General features: G+C 36.4%; 2 long non-coding RNA genes across 2 annotated transcripts in view; one reads left to right on the plus strand and one right to left on the minus strand.

The window, feature by feature from the left end:
• LOC309662807 overlaps positions 1–18,418 on the plus strand; it is a 619,026-nt gene that overhangs the window by 42,333 nt on the left and 558,275 nt on the right. The gene's annotated exons all lie outside the window — the stretch shown is intronic.
• LOC309662622 lies at positions 2,247–10,308 on the minus strand. The gene is made up of 2 exons (XR_014264822.1): positions 8,255–10,308; positions 2,247–7,925 (listed from the first exon to the last, which is right to left on the minus strand). It is a non-coding gene; the product is annotated as an uncharacterized lncRNA (long non-coding RNA).

Genomic DNA, 18,418 nt, shown 5'->3' on the forward strand with positions numbered 1-18,418 from the left:
GCTACAGACTCGCTATAGATATACTGAGACACATTGACCTACACGTTTAAGAAATAGTTTGGTTTGGAAAGAAATTGCCATGGAAAACAATTTTCAATAACCTTTGCTGGTCAGAATAACCTCTGATCTGTGTTCTGCTGAGTCAATTTTGCTTCTTATACATTTCACTCAGTTGTCATGCCAACCTCTCAATTCTTCTTAATGTGAACACGGCTGGATGTTAACCTGGGCATTTGGAAAGATAAGTTGTTAACTTCCAAACAGAAGTGATGATTTAGGTTGCATTGGGTGAGTTGCTAAATGTCCATTCTAGTCATTTCAGTCTTCCCAAATTTATAAATGTTTCAGATCACACATTGCTTCCTTCTGAGAAAATAAAACTTGACTCACTATGATAACTGCTGAAAAGCACTCCACATTTTAGTATTTTTCACTGGTTAAAAGTCCCAGTGAACTTCTGAAATTCTTTGGGACAAGCCTTATCCTAATATCAGGGTGGATTGTTGAGTCATATTGCTTATCAAGGGGATAAATTTCAGGAATGTTTTGATTGTTCATTATTTTGAAAGAGTATATGTCACATGTTGTTCAAGGGCCCTTCTCAATTTCAGGTATTTTAGTTATTCATTTCAGGAAGTTAATTTATTTTGTAAGTAAAAATATTTGCATAAATTAATAAATCATATTTTCTTAAATTACTGAGGGAGAGAGAGAGAGGGAGAAATTTTCTTAGTTCAGAAAATATGGCCACTTTTCAAAAAGAATCTATGAAATGGTCCTCTCTCTAGCTCTTCTTTGGAAATAGAAATATAATATACATGATAAGCAAAAACCACTCAATTGAATCTGGAAGACAATTTCTCTCAATGTTCATTTATTTATGGATTGTGTTTTACTGAACCTGGTGATTCACTGTTTGGCAAATCCTCAAAATGTTAAACATAGAGTTGTTATATGACCTAACAATTCTACTCCTAGGTATTTATTCAAGAAAATTGAAAACATGTCTACATAAAAATCTGTACATGAATGTTCATAGCAACATTATTTGTAAAAACTTAGAAGTGGAAACAACCCAAATTTTCATCCACTGATAAGTGGATAAACAAAATGCCATTTATCCACTCAATAGAGTATTATTCACAGTAAAATGGAATGAAGTAAGCCGCAACATGTATGAACCTTGAAACTGTCATTAAATGAAAGAAACTGGTTACAAAAAATTCACATATTGTTTGATTCCATTTATATGAAATGAACAGCATAGGCAAATCCATAAAGACAGAAACAAATTTGTGGATGCCAGGGGCTAGGTGTAGTGGGAAGTGGGGACAGGTGGCTAATGGGTTTTGAGTTACATTTTGGAGTAATGAAGATGATCTGAAATTACAGAGTGGTGAAGTTTGCACAACTTGTTGAATATACTAAAAACCACTGAATTATATGCTTTCAAAGGGTGAATTTTGTGGTATATGAATTATATCTCAAACTGTCATTTTTTAAAAAAAATCATTCAGTCTCTCCTAACTCTCTCTTAACAAAATGCCCCAAAGTTCCCCGGTGTGTGCTCTCCACATGCTTCCTCTATCCTTCGTTGCAGCAAGCTGAAGAAACTTACCTTTTACTGACTCCAGATGTGTTCCTTTTGTCTTTGGCTGGTGAATTTTACCAGTTCTTCAGAGTTCAGTTGAGGTAATCCTTAATTACCGGTTCCTCAATTGACAATAATAATAACCATGGTGTATATTCAACATGATTTACAATTTGCAAAGATTTTGTTTGTTGTTGTTTTCTTTTAACCTTGTATCATGCAATCTTCTCAAAAGTCCACTGAAGTATTACTATTAGAGTATAGGCTGTAAAGAGTTAAAGAGGTTATGTGCCCAAAGTTACAGGGCTTGTTAAGGTGGTTTCTAAAGTTGAACCTGAGTCGCCAGATTACAAAATGTTGGATTTCATTTTGAGTTTGTTCCAAGGAATAATCACTTTGTTTTAAGTTTTCAAGATACAAAGTAACACTCACTTTTCTTAGTGGATAAACCTATATTTTTCTGCCAAAATTACTGAGGGTTTAATTTTTTCTCTAAATAAATTTCATCCTTTAATGTATAAGACTGAACACCTGTGGCTTTCCTTGGTAACAAGTCATAAAGAGGTAATTTATGTTGAAATGCTATAAGATTTAACAGGAAAGCATCTCACCCTGTAACCAGGAAAGGCAATGTACTTTTATATTTTTCCCCCTGCCCCCTGCCCCCAACCCCGGAACCACTAGGTACTGACTATAACTCCAACTTGGTCAGGTGAGAAAATCTGTATTGTTTTCCCTCCAGAATAAATTGCAATGGACATTATGAAAGTAAGATGGTGTTGTTTGTATCTTGAAACCCCCTTTTCAATTTCATTTTATAGATTCTCAAAATACAAGTTGCAAGTGAACACTTTTATTATCATTCCAAATACTACTGTTGCCCAGTTATTTATGCACTGACTTACCAGTGCATACATTACATTTTACAAATAGTTTTGATTGCAAAAGTAAGCTTTTATTTCATTTACAAGTTTTCTTCTCCTATCAAATAGAGCTCTTTATTGGTCTAGATTTGTTGTGTTTTTCTTTCTCTTCTGTCTCCTACTGATTTCAGTAATCTGTTTGTTGGAATACTTTTCTTTTTCATCGTGGTTTATTTTGGGTTTGATTTTGGCTTCTCTCAGATACACCTACTAATTAACTTTCTTTTCACATTTTTTCCAGTAGGGAATTATAATCAGGGTCCAATGTGGTAACATTTGAAGAGATAGTTATGAGTAGTCAAATCTATTCTATTTATTTAATTCCCTTCAGTACTTTTTTTGGAAAGAGCTTGAAATTAAGAGTGAGATATGTAAGGCGTCTTATAGTCTACTATTTACTTATGATGTGACTCCAAAAAAATCACTTAAGTATTATAAAGCCAAGGATTCCTTACTATATGATGGAGATAGTAATATCAATCTTGAGAGATTAGTCTGAGAAGCAAGTCCCTGGTGGGCTGACAAGAATCAGGAAAGCAAACATATTAGTCAAGGATGACTAGGTCCAATCCTGCCACCATACTTTTGATACATTTATGTTCTTAACAAGAAATTGACAAATTCAAATTTTGGACTCACGTAACAACAGCTTGTATTAAAATGGCCTCACCTGGTTTGAAAAATTCAAGTTTTCTTGTAGCCAGTATTTATTTCATTTGTTCTCCCAATGGCATTCTGACACTGATATATATATATATGTGCATGGAGTATTACCTGCCTATAACACATACAGAGAAACTAAGGAAGAGAAGAAGAGCAGTCAACTCGAGACTGTGTGGGAAATGCAGTCATGCAGAGTCTGGCACCCCTGCACACTTGCATAAGAGTGTGCCGCTGTGGTTCTGGAACATTTCCTTACGCGGACATAAAGAGTCCTCAGAGCCTGTGCTGGGCATATTGCCTTGTTTAGGACTACCTTTTCCTGTGCCAGATTTGATGTGTACATCTTTGTTCTGCCTGTGTTGTGGTGGCATGTAGCTCACCCCACTGCTGTATCCGCTGCTGGCGGTGCTCCTCTGCCTAGAGCACAAGAAGAGTGTGTTGAGACCATCTCCCTGCCTTGGCGGTAGGGTGGAACCCTCTGGCCATAAAGGACCAACGCTCACTATAGACGCTGACCTTGCTCTGTCTTTTCTCTGAGTAAAGCGCTGTTCCATCCCGTGCTTATGTGACTCGGGTCTTTTTTGGCAGCCTCTGAACCTGCAAGCCAAGTGGTGGGGTCGACATCCAGGGACTGCACAAGGTGGAACTCCTCCCCTAGAGGTGGGAACAAGTGTCACTTGCTTCACAATGTGTGAGTGGCAATGGTCATGCTGCAGCCCTTGATGCTGCCATTATTATTATTATTTTTTTTTGGCCGTGCCATTTGTGGGATAGTAGTTCCCCGACCAGGGATCGAACCCGTGTCTCCTGCAATGAAAGGGTGGAGTCCTAACCACTGGACTGCCAAGGAATTCCCAGTGCTGCCATCAATAACTTGGGTGTGACTAATAAAATCCCCATCTCTCATATTGCTGTCAATCCACATATTGACACTTATTGCTAGAGAAATGTGGCAGCTCTTTTTGGTTGTTTTTCATGTTAAGAGTTGATCTTTTTAAAGCATCATTCAATGTGATTTTCCTTCTTAGGCATGATGTCAACGTACTGTTTTAGAAGGTGAGTTTTAACATTCTTAAAAACAGTTTTCCTACTCTTTCTTCATCAAAGTGATTTGGATGATTTATTCCTATTTCTTTAAGGCAATGATTGCTACTTCATATTTTACAGATTCTAGACAATAATTTCTTGTATGTGTTCATCTTTTTCTGAATTTTATTCATTGTTTCCAATGTGAGAAATAGTACCTGAATCCTGAGTACTCCATCTGTTTATTTGTCAGTATGCTCAAGAAATCTTCATGTCATATTGGATTTTAAGTTTTGTGGGCATCTGGCCTGAAGAGTTTATTCTTTTTGCTTTATCACTTGAAAACTAACTTTAGAAATTCTGTGACATGCCCTTGAAATGTATTAAAGAACAACATTGGGAATAACATAGAGTTCATAAGAGAGCACACAGTGTGAGTTTACTTTCCCTTTGTGAAGGCCTTATATTCTTAATCAATGTTGTTCAGTAGCATTTTCTGATGATAGAAAAAATTGTATAACTATGCTGTTAGTCAGTATGGCAGTCACGAGTCACATATGGCTATTGAGCATTTGAAATGTGGGTAATGCTAATAGGAACTAAATTTTAGATTTCACCTAAATCTAACTAACTTTAAATCTAAATAGCTACATGGGGCTAGTGTTTACCATGTTTAAAGAACAGTTACAGGCCTCATATCTTATTATGTGTGCCGTATACTATCTTTGACATTACTTGTCAGCAAAATGGTTCATCCAAAGGCAGAAGAGTTACGGGAAACTAATCCAAAATCAATGTTATAATGGAAGCAACATGAAATTTGAAGTCATACAGAACCTGGTTTACATTGAGGAAAGCCACTTAATCTATATAAAAGTCTCTACAAAAGAAGATTAGAATACCTTTCTTTATAAATGTGTGGAGTGGTGGAATTAAATCAAATCAAATATGCATGAAACTTGAGCAAAAATAAAGGACTCAGTCAGAATTAGTTTTCTTACATTTCCCCTACTGGGAGTATCTAGAGGTTTATCACAGGGCACTTCCCACTGGTCAGCTTGGGAGTTCTTCTCCAACAGGGATGTGGATACCTACATGTTTTTTTGTAAACACACAAAGATAATATATGTTTTTAGTAGCATGCTAAGTATCTTGATTCATATTTCCCTTGTAACAGAAGCACATGTTCATATTCAATTTATGATTAATTTTAGTATTTGCCTTTTGCTCAGAAATTATATATATTTGAGTTTGGTTTTAATAACGTATAATTGAACAAGTAAGAGCAGGGAGCTACTTTGTATCCTTGTGGATCTTTTTTCTTTATTAGTCAGTATTCTTTCAGGAAAACTGAAACAAGTATAAAGAAAATTATTTGCATGTAGTGGAAGTTCAGAGAGAGAGAAGGGAGTAGCAAATTAACTCAGATGTTAGTATCTGTGATAAACAACAGCCCCTGGCCCTTACAACCCAGCTGGATGAGTTACAGTGAGGAGGAGTTAGAGCCTTCAAAGTCGGAGGAGGGGACACGTGGCCAGTACTGGAGTTACAGGGGTGCAGCTACCATTTTGGGAGAACAAAGAAATTTGAGTCTTGTGGTTGAAGCTAGAAATTCTTAGCAGATGCACACATCTAGCAATGCTGCCGGACAAAATCGAGAGGAAGAAAGTGGCTTCTCTCATGCTCTTGCCATCTGATCTCCCATTAATGCCTCGTATTGGTGGAAACTAACAAGAAGCCAGCTGTCAAGGGACACTGGGAAGTGAAATCTGCATACTCTTAACCACAGCATTAAGGGGCAAGGAATTTGTATGAGAGGCAGAAAAAAAAAAAAAAAAAAAGGTTTGTAACTGCGTATCTTCTGTCAAAGTAATAAAACTTACAAAAGTCATATAACTTGTTTGTTTGCTTGCTGATCTTAAAGGTTCTTGGATCTGTCTGGCTATATTTTTTAGAACATTCTTCCTCTTCATCGTTTTAAATATTTCCTCTTTCAATTCACCTGTCTTCTCATTTCTGGTATTCCAGTTATGAACAAATTAGACTATTTGAGGTTGTCGCATAGTTCTTGGATGCTCTCTTATCTATTATTTTCTTTGTGTTTCTGTTTGGTTAGTTTCTGTCGATGTCTCTACAAGCTGACCTATTCTTTTCTCGTCTGAATTGAGTCCACTGATAAGCCCATTGAAGGCATTCTGTATCTCCATTACTGTGCTTTCCTTTCATCTCATTTCCTTCAATATTTTCATGTAGTTTTGATATCTCTGCTGAAAATTCCCATCAGATCTTTTCTCATGTACCTTTCCATTTGTGTCCTTAAATCTTTAATTTTAAATTTCTTTTCAGATAGTCTTAGCATTTGCGTAACATGTGGGTTTTGTTTAGTTGATTACTTTGTCTCTTGGAAGTATGTTATTAGTTTTTTCAGTTTGTTTGGTTTTTTGCTTTGTCTTTCCATGTGCCTTATAATCTTCGTTCTTTAAATCAAGACCTCTTGTGTGGGACAGTAGTGACTAAAGTAAATAGATTTTATACCTGATAATAGGTGGTGTGCCTTTCTATCTGCTTTGCCTTTGTTATAGGGGCTCGTTTTTTTAATAAACTTATTTATTTTTATTTATTTAGTTAGTTAGTTTTGGCTGTGTTGGGTCTTTGTTGCTGTGCGTGGGCTTTCTCTAGTTGCAGCGAGTGGGGGCTACTCTTCATTGCGGTGCGCGGGCTTCTCACTGTGGTGGCTTCTCTTGCTGCAGAGCACGGGCTCTAGGAGTGCGCGGGCTTCAGTAGATGCAGCGCATGGGCTCAGTAGTTGTGGCTCATGGGCTCTAGAGCACAGGCTCAGTAGTTGTGACGCACGGGCTTAGTTGCTCCATGGCATGTGGGATCTTCCCGGACCAGGGCTCGAACCCGTGTCCCCTACAATGGCAGGCGGATTCTTAACCACTGCGCCACCAGGGAAGCCCAGGGGCTCGGTTTAAGTTATTTAGGAATTGGGTTGGGTTTGAGATTCAATGTTGCTATGGTTGCCCTCCCAGGCCCACCAGCTTTACATTCATCTAATGATACCTCGTGTTTGCTGGGGGAGCTATATTGCCAGATTTTTCTCAGTGTCGGCTCCACCATGATTTTTAGGCCTTCCCTTCACACTCTGTATCAAAAGAGTCTTATCAATCCTCTTGCAACTCTCCCAGCTTTTCTTTTCATTAATTAATTAATTCATTTATTCATTCAGAAACAATTTAGTGGGTACATGTTCTATGTAAGACAGGGCAAGGGCTTCTCTCCTTTATATTTCAACTTGGGGTGTTAATATTTTTATTCTACCAACCTTTAGGACAACTTTGACTACTTACAACAGTAGGAAAACACTTTTGGAAATTTGGTTTCAGTTGAATTTCATTCACAGATTAATTGGTGTGGACATAACAACTTTAGATAGTAAATATTCTAATCCAGAAGAGGGGCAGGTTTACTATTTTTTAAAGTCCTCTTTTATGTCCTGAGGTGACATTTTATAGTATAATTTATTATGGAAAACAGTAATAAAAACTAACTTGCTAGAGTTGTCCTTAGGCAAGATATCATTCGATAAGGATACTTCCTAAGTAAAGAGAAAAAAAGAAATTAAAACATCACATATTTTGCCAATATGACAGGCCCAAAACAATTTGAATGAAGCTGAATCAATAAATCAAAGACTGGTGATTTAAAATATCAATGCTGGGCTTCCCTGGTGGCGCAGTGGTTGAGAATCTGCCTGCCAATGCAGGGGACACGGGTTCGAGCCCTGGTCTGGGAAGATCCCACATGCCACGGAGCAACTGGGCCCGTGAGCCACAATTACTGAGCCTGCGCGTCTGGAGCCTGTGCTCCGAAACAAGAGAGGCCGCGACGGCGAGAGGCCCGTGCACCGCGATGAAGAGTGGTCCCCACTTGCCGCAACTAGAGAAAGCCCTCGCACAGAAACGAAGACTCAACACAGTCATAAATAAATAAATAAATAAATAAATAAATAAAAGAACGTGAATTTCAAAAAAAAAAAATCAATGCTTACTGTTAGGAGAAACTGAGTTCCTGCTTTTTTCCCTCATATTAAATTTTTGGTCTAGACTTGAGCAAAAAAAAAAAAAAAAAAGAAATTACTTCAAAAATAGCCAAAATGTGCTTAATTCTATAAGATTATAACATATTTATATGTTCTTTATACAATTTTTGATTTATACATATTAAGATATTTATTATTAAATTTAATGCATAATTAATTATACATGTTATTCTAATATTAATTTATTCTAATTTAGGATAAATTGTATTCTAAACAATTTCTATTATTTAGAAATTTTATTCATTCCATCAGTTCTAATTATTACCTCTTATCATAATTTTAAAATGTTTAAATATTTAAAGTGTATATATATACCTAAATATATATAAATCTATATTTACACCTATACCAACCTCAAATCTGAATGTACAATGTCTACATGTCTATCCCTATCTATCTAGCTCTCCATCTATCTATCATGGGTGTATGTAAGTGGAGTTCCGAAAATCTGTATGTTAAGGCTTAGATCTCTGTTCAGGCATCCAGTGCTGAATTTTGAAATACTGACCTGACGGTTTGCTGTATAAAATATTCTGCAGCTCTAAATACAACATGCCCTTAATTTAAGTTTTTCTCCTATGAACTCAAGACAAACTTTTCTCCTGACTCCCTGTTTATACTAATGGTAGCACCAGCCCCCCATCTTAGCCTTATACTTAATCTCCAGAAACCGAAGGCTCTAAACTTTCTATTCCACAAATAACAGGACTTTGGTCAAATTTTATATTTCCAGAATAATCCTTTACTGAATGTCTCCCTTTCTTACATAAAAATGCAGCTGTTGCATTTCATTTATCTGTTCAACAGATGCTATTAAACATCTACTCTTTGCCTGGCATTAAGAAAATAGGAGGGGATAGAAGTGATATTCTTCCTGTCTTGAGCTCAGAGATCTTAGAGTCTAGCTGAGAAACCCAATATTAAATAATTGCATTGTGATTTACTGACATCCATGTATCGTTAAGCTATTCTATCTCACTTGCCCTGCAGGAGAAAATAAAATATCACCTCCATCCAAAGAATTTTCCCTGGCCCTATTCCATAGTCCTCATAGCCTGGTGGTTTACACTGTACTTAGAAACTAACACAACATTGTAAAGCAACTATTCACTAATAAAATTACTTTTAAAAAATACACTGTACTTATAATGCCAACTTTTTAACCAATTTTAAATTTTTAATACTATTTAATTGATTGTAAGTTCATCAAGTATATTCAACTCTGACTATCCAACAGTTCCCGGAACTGATAGGAAAACAATATATGAATTTAAATGTGTATAAAATTGTGAAGGTCTCATGTTTTATTAGAAAGAGAATATTTTCAAATTCCTTTCTGCTCTGTTTTCCTACTGTTTTCATTGTTTTTATTCTTTATTCCCAAGAAATTGTAGAGTTGTCATGCTGCCTTATAATTATTCACTAACATTGTGTGACCCATGTTGGCTTATTTTATTACATGTTACAAGGATAACAATAAAATCGAGCAAGTGTATGGTAAACAAATGAGCCCAGAAATTACTCCAGGGTAATTTTTCCCATCTTTTTTGTGAATGCACGTAGCAGGTGAGCATACAGAATAAGTAGAGCCTGCCTAATGCATTCTGATACCGTGTGTGTGTGTGTTTGTGTGTGTGTGTGTGTGTTTCAAACTTACGGAAGTTAGTAACTTAAATGAAAATAAATGCACAGTACATGCTATGTAAGTGTATATATTTTAAAGATGAGAATGGAATTTCATTGCTTGATCATTTTCAGATTCATCACACTTTTATGCAAATTCAAACTATCCCCCTAACGCAAATTCTCTCCAGTGAATGACAATGTGCTACCACTGAGGATAACATAAAGAATATGTCACATACTAAGTAAGGTAGCAGAATTACAACCTTATTCTCCGGGAAATTTAATTTTAATGAATTACTTTTTGAAATTCTTGAGTCTTCAGGCTACCAAAAGTTATGCTTTATTAGTGGACTGCTGGTGATGGTGGTGTTATTCTTAAAAAGAGGGTGTATACTAGAGAATGGACTTGAGGATATGGGGAGGGGGTGGGGTGAGATGTGACAGGGTAAGAGAGTGTCATGGGCATATATACACTACCAAATGTAAAATAGATAACTAGTGGGAAGCAGCCGCATAGCACAGGGAGATCAGCTCGGTGCTTTGTGACCACCTAGAGGGATGGGATGGGGAGGGTGGGAGGGAGGGAGATGCAAGAAGGAAGAGAAATGGGAACATATTGTATATGTATAACTGATTCACTTTGTTATAAAGCAGAAGCTAACACACCATTGTAAGGCAATTATACTTCAATAAAGATGTTAAAAAAAAAAAAAAAAAAAAAGGGTGTAATAATGTCACAGATAATGACATTAGAAACTTGCTTAGTCTTAATAGTAACCCTATTTATTTCCATGAATGAAAATAATCCTGAGTGGGCAAAAATGGTATTATTGGTCAGATGACATTTTTCTAAAATAAAGGTAGACTGATAAAGCAGTTGCTAAGTGAGTTGCACCTGGTGATTCTATTTTATTCTTGGTTAACAGCTATTGTTTTGCTTTCTCACGTTCATTTAGAGGAAATGTCAGTCGCACACTTAAGTTGACCTTGTTCTCAGAGGTCTTAAAATATAAACAAACACATATTTACCTTTCAACATAAGGCCTGTAAAAAATGAATATTTGTTACTGTCATTTCTGGTACTCTCTTCCACACTTCACCTTACATGGCTTATTAAACTATCCCACTTCTGAAGTTTCGGTATTCAAACGTAGCTTTTGATGAATTTGCTAAACGGCAGCTAAGCAAGTTAACCACATTGGCCACATCTTTGATCGTGTGCCCACGTATCAATTAAAAATTAGCCAAAGCTTGTCATTCAAACAGTACTTGGAGTTGTCATTTGCTGACCCTATAATCAGAGTCTGGCCAGCAACTCTGAACTTGAGAGACACAGGCAATGACTATAACATGGGGATAAGTGAGCGTCTTTTCCTAGAGAATTGTCTTATGTTCCTGACCACACCAATGTGAAGTGCTCAAGGGCTGTCTTTAAATTGACTTTGACTTGTTTGAATCATGTGATAAGACCATCTTAGCAATAAATACTTTCATAATATAGCAGAGTGTTAGCATAGATGAGCACTTAGGAAATACACACACACACACACACACACACACACACACACAAATGAATAGAATTTCAGAGTTTTAGATCACAGAAACTGACTCTGCAGAAAACAGTTTTACAATCTGAGACACACACAGTTATTTGCATGCAGATTAGCTTTTCAAAAGTAATAAAACAAGAAAGGATGTTTTAAATAATATCTTATGATATTAGCTGCTTGATGAGGAAAAAATAAGACTGTGTATAGTCTGAGGAAAAAATAAGACTGTGTATAGTCTGAGGAAAAAATAAGAGTGTGTATAATCCAAGAAAAAATAAATGCCAATCATTTGGGGGATAGTGAATTTTATTTTGAATGTAGGATCAATGACATAGAAACATAATTGCAGCCTGGATAATATTCACAGAACCTCTGTATCGTCTCCCATTTGCTCTTATTTCTTACACATATTTTCATGGGATTCAAATGATTTCCTTGAGAAAATATTCACATATTGTTTCTGAATCTGGGACTCTTCACATATTGAAGTGTTCCTTTGTATTAATAAAATGGTTGTGAGATGATTTTCTTGTTTGCAGCTCTGTCCTTGATAGTCCAATTTGCCAGCATGTCTGAAAACACTAAACATCTTGAATATAGGCTCTATTAATTTCCCAGTTGGGGAGTGTGTGTGTGTGTGTGTGTGTGTGTGTGTGTGTGTGTGTGTTGATTAAGTCATTTTGTTAGGGCGAAGATACTTCAATCACCCCAATCCAATGAGCTGGTTGCCTTTTAAGAAATTACTTTTTTAACAAGAGAAAATATGCCTATGCCTCTTTTCATGGAAAGAAAAAGCATTTTAACCATTAGAATGACTCTGCATTTGTGTGCCATCTGTATATAGTAAGATTGGAAATGGAGTATCCGACTAGAATTTGAGGAAAAAGAAGAACATGTCATTTTCTGACACTGAAGCTAATAGAACCAAGATTAAAGGGAGCAGAATGGGTAATTCTGAGATGGCTTCTTAGTGTGTTGTCAGAGAAACAAGAACACTAACTGTAAAGATTAAATGTGAGGTGCAATGTTATAAAAGAAAAGCATGGAAAATATGTATATATCACTTTGTGTACTGCATTTTGTAAGGAATAATTTCCAATTGTTAATTGATGGCTTGACTCTTATCAGTTGCTTGGGTGGGTGATAAGGGGAGTGTGAGAAAACCCAGCAGGCATCATAGGTTAGAGCCCTGACACTGGATTGTGTCCTCAGGTTTCCTGAGGTTGATGAGGTGCTGAGAACATCAGGAGTGGTCAGGAGCACAGAGCAAGAGGAAATAGCATTGATCTTGCCTGAGAGAGTCAAGGGTCAAGTTCTGCCATCAAGCTTTGAGCTTAAGCCAAGAAATATCGGAGACATCAGGTGCATAAACTTGTTAGTTACAAGAGTAAAGCGCGGGGGCGGAGGGGGATGGCTACATAATTTGTAGGGACTATGCAAAGTAACAGTACAAAGTCCTTATTTATGTTAAGAATTCAAGATGGTGACAGAAGAGCATTGAACGAAGAATGGACCCTTCTGTGTGCAGGACCCTATGCACATACACGCATAAAGGTGGCCTTGGAGAGAAGGGGACAATGTCAAAGGATCTACTTCAAGGCATCCTTTCATCCTTTAAAAAAAACTGACAACACACTGTAGAAATAATATTATTTGTATCATTGTTACATTTAAGTGATTATTTCCCCCTTTAGGTTTATAAAAGTTTTAGTGTCTCGTGGCAAGGAAATGCATGCCTGTGCGTTATCCCACATGACCAAGTAGAATTAGTTGGTACGTTTTATTGTTTTTACTTAATTATTGAGTGCACAGCACAAAATAGTGATTTCATGATACATTTTACTTTTTTTAGATGAATTAATTATTTTATAATCTTAGCTAATACTCTAATTTTGTCCATAGGCCACCTAGTAATGTAAAGGATAGTTTCATTATTCATATTCAGGGAGATTGCCTGGTATATTAAAAATTACATTTGGGTTGTATTACTAACATATACCTGACTGTCAGTGAATCAGTTCAATTAAGTCTAAACTGTAAAATTCACATTACGTATGTGGCTGTAAGTGAATCAAGCTATGTGAAAGATAATGCATGTTTCCCCATTTGTAAACCAAAGGTCTCTAAAGGCCCTTTATTACTAACATGATATGATGTGTGTGTGTGTGTATGTGGGCACGTGTGCCTATGTTTTAAAGAATTTCACCAAGGGTGGAAAGATCAGGCAGTGGATCTGAACGTCTTAGAGTTACTATTCGTTAACCAAGCGAAGGGGTGAAAAGCCAATGATCGTTGAGGACCAAAAAAGGAAAAAAATCTAATTTATTCTTTTTTAATTCTAAGGCTATTAAACCATGTTTGGTAGCTAGATATTTCTACATTTCCAAAATGAATAAAGGTCATCCCGGGGTTAATTACAAAGAAATGAAAGTGGTATCTGTGTGATCACATGGCAATTGTCATTTCTCTAACAACAACACATTCTAAATTAGAGGGGACAAAACCCCTCAGACTCATTGTAGGGGCCAGAACGTTTTCAGATTCCACTTTCCATGCCTAAGAAATGACTGTTACAGGCAATTTACCCATGACTTTTGGGATTTCATGCGAACACACAACAACTTTTTTCTTCAGAAAAACACTAAAGAACCCTCTGTGCTTGAATGTCTAAAGCTCTACATCCCAACCCCAGCTAGACATGACGTTTACATGAGGAAGTTTTCACAGGGACAGATGTGCAGGCCACACCCCCAGAGGTTTTGAATAACCGGTGTGGATTTGGGCACACTTGCTGAGGTTTTTGTTTAAATTCCTCAAATAATCTCAATGTTTAGGATAGTTTTAAAAATCACTGGTACCAGGTCTAGATATGTTTAGTCTATACTGTCCCCTGAGGTAGAGTGGGGAAGGAGAAATTGTGTTTTGATAGGGAGAGGTCAAAGTGCTCCAAACTCCTAAACTTTGGCATCCCTTCCCTGCATCTGACTTGATATCTTAAGTCCGGGAACTTTAGAAATGGAGATCCGAGCCTGCTGGACCATCTTTTCCTGCAGTGGTGAAACCCTAGGAGGGGCTGGCTTATGGGGGCTGGAGGTAGAGTCACAAGGTGCTGTATATATGGTAGGCGTGGTGAAGGTAACTTCAGTGAATCTCTGGGAGGTAGAAAGAACATCTCTGAGAGGGTTCCCCAAAAGTTTCTGCAGCTGCTATTCAAGATAGATAATGGTGAGTCCAAACTTTGCACAGTGACTGACTCTGAGTTAATACATGTTTGCAGAATTAATAAAAGGACCAAGCAGACAGCTGCTGTCCTCTAGGTATATGACTGATCCTTGTGAGCAGAAAAGTTAGAAAAACGGGATCCTATGATCATAAGATCCACAAAATAACACAATTTTTTTTAGCAGAATCCAAAACCACTACAGTAAACAGCCCCATACGATTGAGAATAACAAAGGTATTTTATTACAACACGATCACAGTGAATCCAAATTTGACCCTACTGCTAAGAGCTGTGGAACTCTTGGCAAGTCACTTTGATTTTCTTAGGCTCAATTCCCTCACCTGTAAAATGGGCATATTAAAATTACCTAATATAAGGGGTTATTTGGAGTCTTCATCAAGTTAAAACAATACTAATGTTTAGTATGTAGTGAGTACTCGTACATGTCAGTGATTATAATTACTTTCATGTATTGTAACTCTGATAGCCCAAAAAAAGATGGAGAATATTACCAGTAATTTAGCACTTACTATGCTAAATAGCTTATAATTCAGAGCCAGTGGAACAAACTCGCTATCAGGAGCTGTGAAGGGGACGACTTACCACTAGGCGCATTTCCATCTGTTGCTGTTGATTAAACATGCCTTTGGAATTAAAGTTATCACACGCTAATTATAAAGCTGACGATGGCTAATTCATGTGCCTTGGAAAGATACTCCCAGAGTAGCAGGTAAACAGTGTTGGTAATTATAGCTTCTCATTAATTCTGTAAAAAGAGATAATATTAGTTTGAATTACGTGGTTAGTAATCCCCTTTCCCAGAAAAAGTAGAAATTGTGTAGGGGTTGAAAAGCTTGCAATCTGCTACCAGATGTGAAATTTAAGTATAAAGGAAAATCTTAGAATTTGAAGCAGGGAGGTTTTCCTTGGCAACCAAACCCATGCTGAGTGCGGTTGGATAACCTAAATGCTACTTGGATAACAGAAAATCTCAGTTGGTTCCAGGTTCCAAACAAATGATTCCCTGGAGGAGCAGACATATGAAGAAATCTTTTGCATCTCCACATTCAGTGTAGCCATCCTGAATATTCCTGGGCTAGCACTTCTAGCCAGCACCAATTATGAAAACTCCAGGATTTCACAGGATGTTCAAGCCAGCTGTTTAGTGTGTCTCGTTGTCTGAGTGATTAATGTACTAGTTGAGACTGGAAGAGACAAGAACAAGAAGGTCATGGAAAATTCTTCCCTACCTTATTTGTTGTTAAATGTGCTTCTCACAGTTATTTTACCTCTGGGAGCCTTTCTGACTTCTTTGACCAACAGGCCACTAGTAATATATATTACATGTATTCTCCCATGTTTACACCAGCAAATGTTATAATCTTCAAAGCTTGCAGATGCTTTTTAAGCTTCCCTTTTAGAAATGATTTGTTATTGAAGAAAAGAAATATCCCTTGATTCTCTAGAGGACATTTATTTACCCTGAACATAAACGCATGAATTAATAAACTCAACAGCAAGACCTATATGTTTAAAAATGAATTAAAATAAACCTACTCATTGCTTCTGTTATTTTTACAAATAATTTATGGCAAAATTATGCCTGTATTAAATATAGCCATTAGTGCACCTGTTTTTTTTAAGTCAATGCATTATTGATTAAAAGAAGATTAAGAGCTAGCATTTATTGAGTACTTACTACCATCCAGTCTCTTAAATTATTTGATTTTATACTCATGGTTAAGGTGTGTATTTTAATTTCTATTTTAAAGGAGAGGGAAGGGAGGCTCTTAGAAGCTAAGTTGCCCAAGTTTGAAAAACAAGGTTGACTCCAAAATGAGAAAAATTTTCTGTATATCTTGTTACTTCTGGTCTCTATCATTTAAATATGTCAACAAACAAACAATAAAATAAAAAGAGGTAGAACTGTGAGGTTTGGTGTGATCTAAGCAGTGGATTCCAAACTTGGTTGATTAACAAACTCAGAAAAAAAAAAAAAAAACCTTTCTGTTGATTATGTAGGTATCAGATTGTTTATTGGGGAATGCTAAATATGTTTTTGAAACTAATATTTTTCTTGGTCTAGGCAACATAGAATGTTAGAATTAAAAACACTAAGATCATTTGAAAGCAGTATGCTGAAATTAAAGAATTATTCAAATAAGAAATCAATCTGAGCTTAATACTTTCTCCATAAAATTAGGAAAGTAATATTTGGATTTCCAATGTAACCTAATATGTGCCCAGTCTGTTAAGATTTATATAAAACTTCAAACTTGGCCTTAGAAGAAATAGTCCTTAAAATTAAGTTTCCACATACTTGTACTGGCTATGGCTATGCCTTTCTTAAACTGCTTGTTCAAATCTTCCCTTGACTTGCATCCGGTTGTCTTTGCTTCTTCCGTAGCTTTAAAATTCAGTATTAATTTTCCTTTAAAATAATTTTGCCTTGCTTATTGCCACTGAAGTTTGATAAGCATTCCTGGGATCTCACCTTGATGGCAACTCAGCTTTTAGCACCCGACCTCAAGCAACTAAGGGCAACTCAGCTTTTAGCACCCGACCTCAAGCAACTAAGCAACTAAGCAATATGACCAGTCTGACCTGGCTTCTTTTTTTTTTTTTTCCCCTTTTCTTTTCCACTGTGCAAACCACTTCATTGCCTGTGGCCTACAGACAGAGGCCAGGCAATGGTTCAGGGCCAGTTTGCTCTGACATGGGACACTATGAGAGGCCCAGCGGGACGGGCTTGCCATAAATCCAAACCCATGCATTGACCTGGCTTCTTTAACCTCGTATCTCATTACAGTTCCCTAGAGGCGCCATTCTCATTAAGAATTTTACTTGTGATGCAAGGACCAAATGGATCAAATCAGATCCTGTAAAAGAACCTTGGAAAAATAACAAGTGAAATATGATGCTAAATGGTTAGCATTGTATTAATAGCATTTTGGTTGAATTCTTAGTAAAAATTAATATCTCCAGATTGTATGAAACTATATAGGATAAATTACCTGGTTTCTTCTACAAATAAATTGCTTGGAAGAAGGAGGATGAAAGCGGAATTTAAGGATTAAAAGATATTTTAAAAGACATTGAAAACATCAGGCAAAATTAATGAGAGGTATTAGATATAAAATAGATATTATTAATGTTGTTTTACCCTTAAATATTGGATGTATATGGAGCTTTATTTATATACAATTGATGTTCCTTTTAAAACTTATCACAATTGAAAACCCTAGAAGGAGTCTATCCACATCAGGTTTGGGTTAATAAAATCATATGAGAGGGTAAGTGGAAAAAAGGCTAATATTAATAATATTCAAAAATACTGTGATTTAGGTAGAATAATTAGACTGTATTATCCGGTAACCTCCATTTTCAAAAAGCTTTTAATGATTGACTCTCTTGATTGTCTGCCTGGAAAGAAAACATACACACAATTAACTTTATCAATTCTCCAGTCCAGGATTCACATCTGCAGTATCTGTTAATTTGAATAGACAAACATATTTGGTCAATTAAATCAGATGTTTTCTAGGTAAGAGTCTTAGAATCATATAATGCAGGTATTGAATGACCCTTGGAGATCATAACTGAATTTTCTTAACTCAATTCATTTTTTTATCATTTATAATACACAATCTCTCAGACTGGTGTGTAGTATAAGTACACTCATGGGTTGGGTTAATACATTACCACAGCAGATCA

The sequence above is a fragment of the Balaenoptera physalus genome (genome assembly GCF_965194825.1).
Source record: "Balaenoptera physalus genome assembly, chromosome: 6".
Classification (NCBI taxonomy): Eukaryota; Metazoa; Chordata; class Mammalia; order Artiodactyla; family Balaenopteridae; genus Balaenoptera; species Balaenoptera physalus.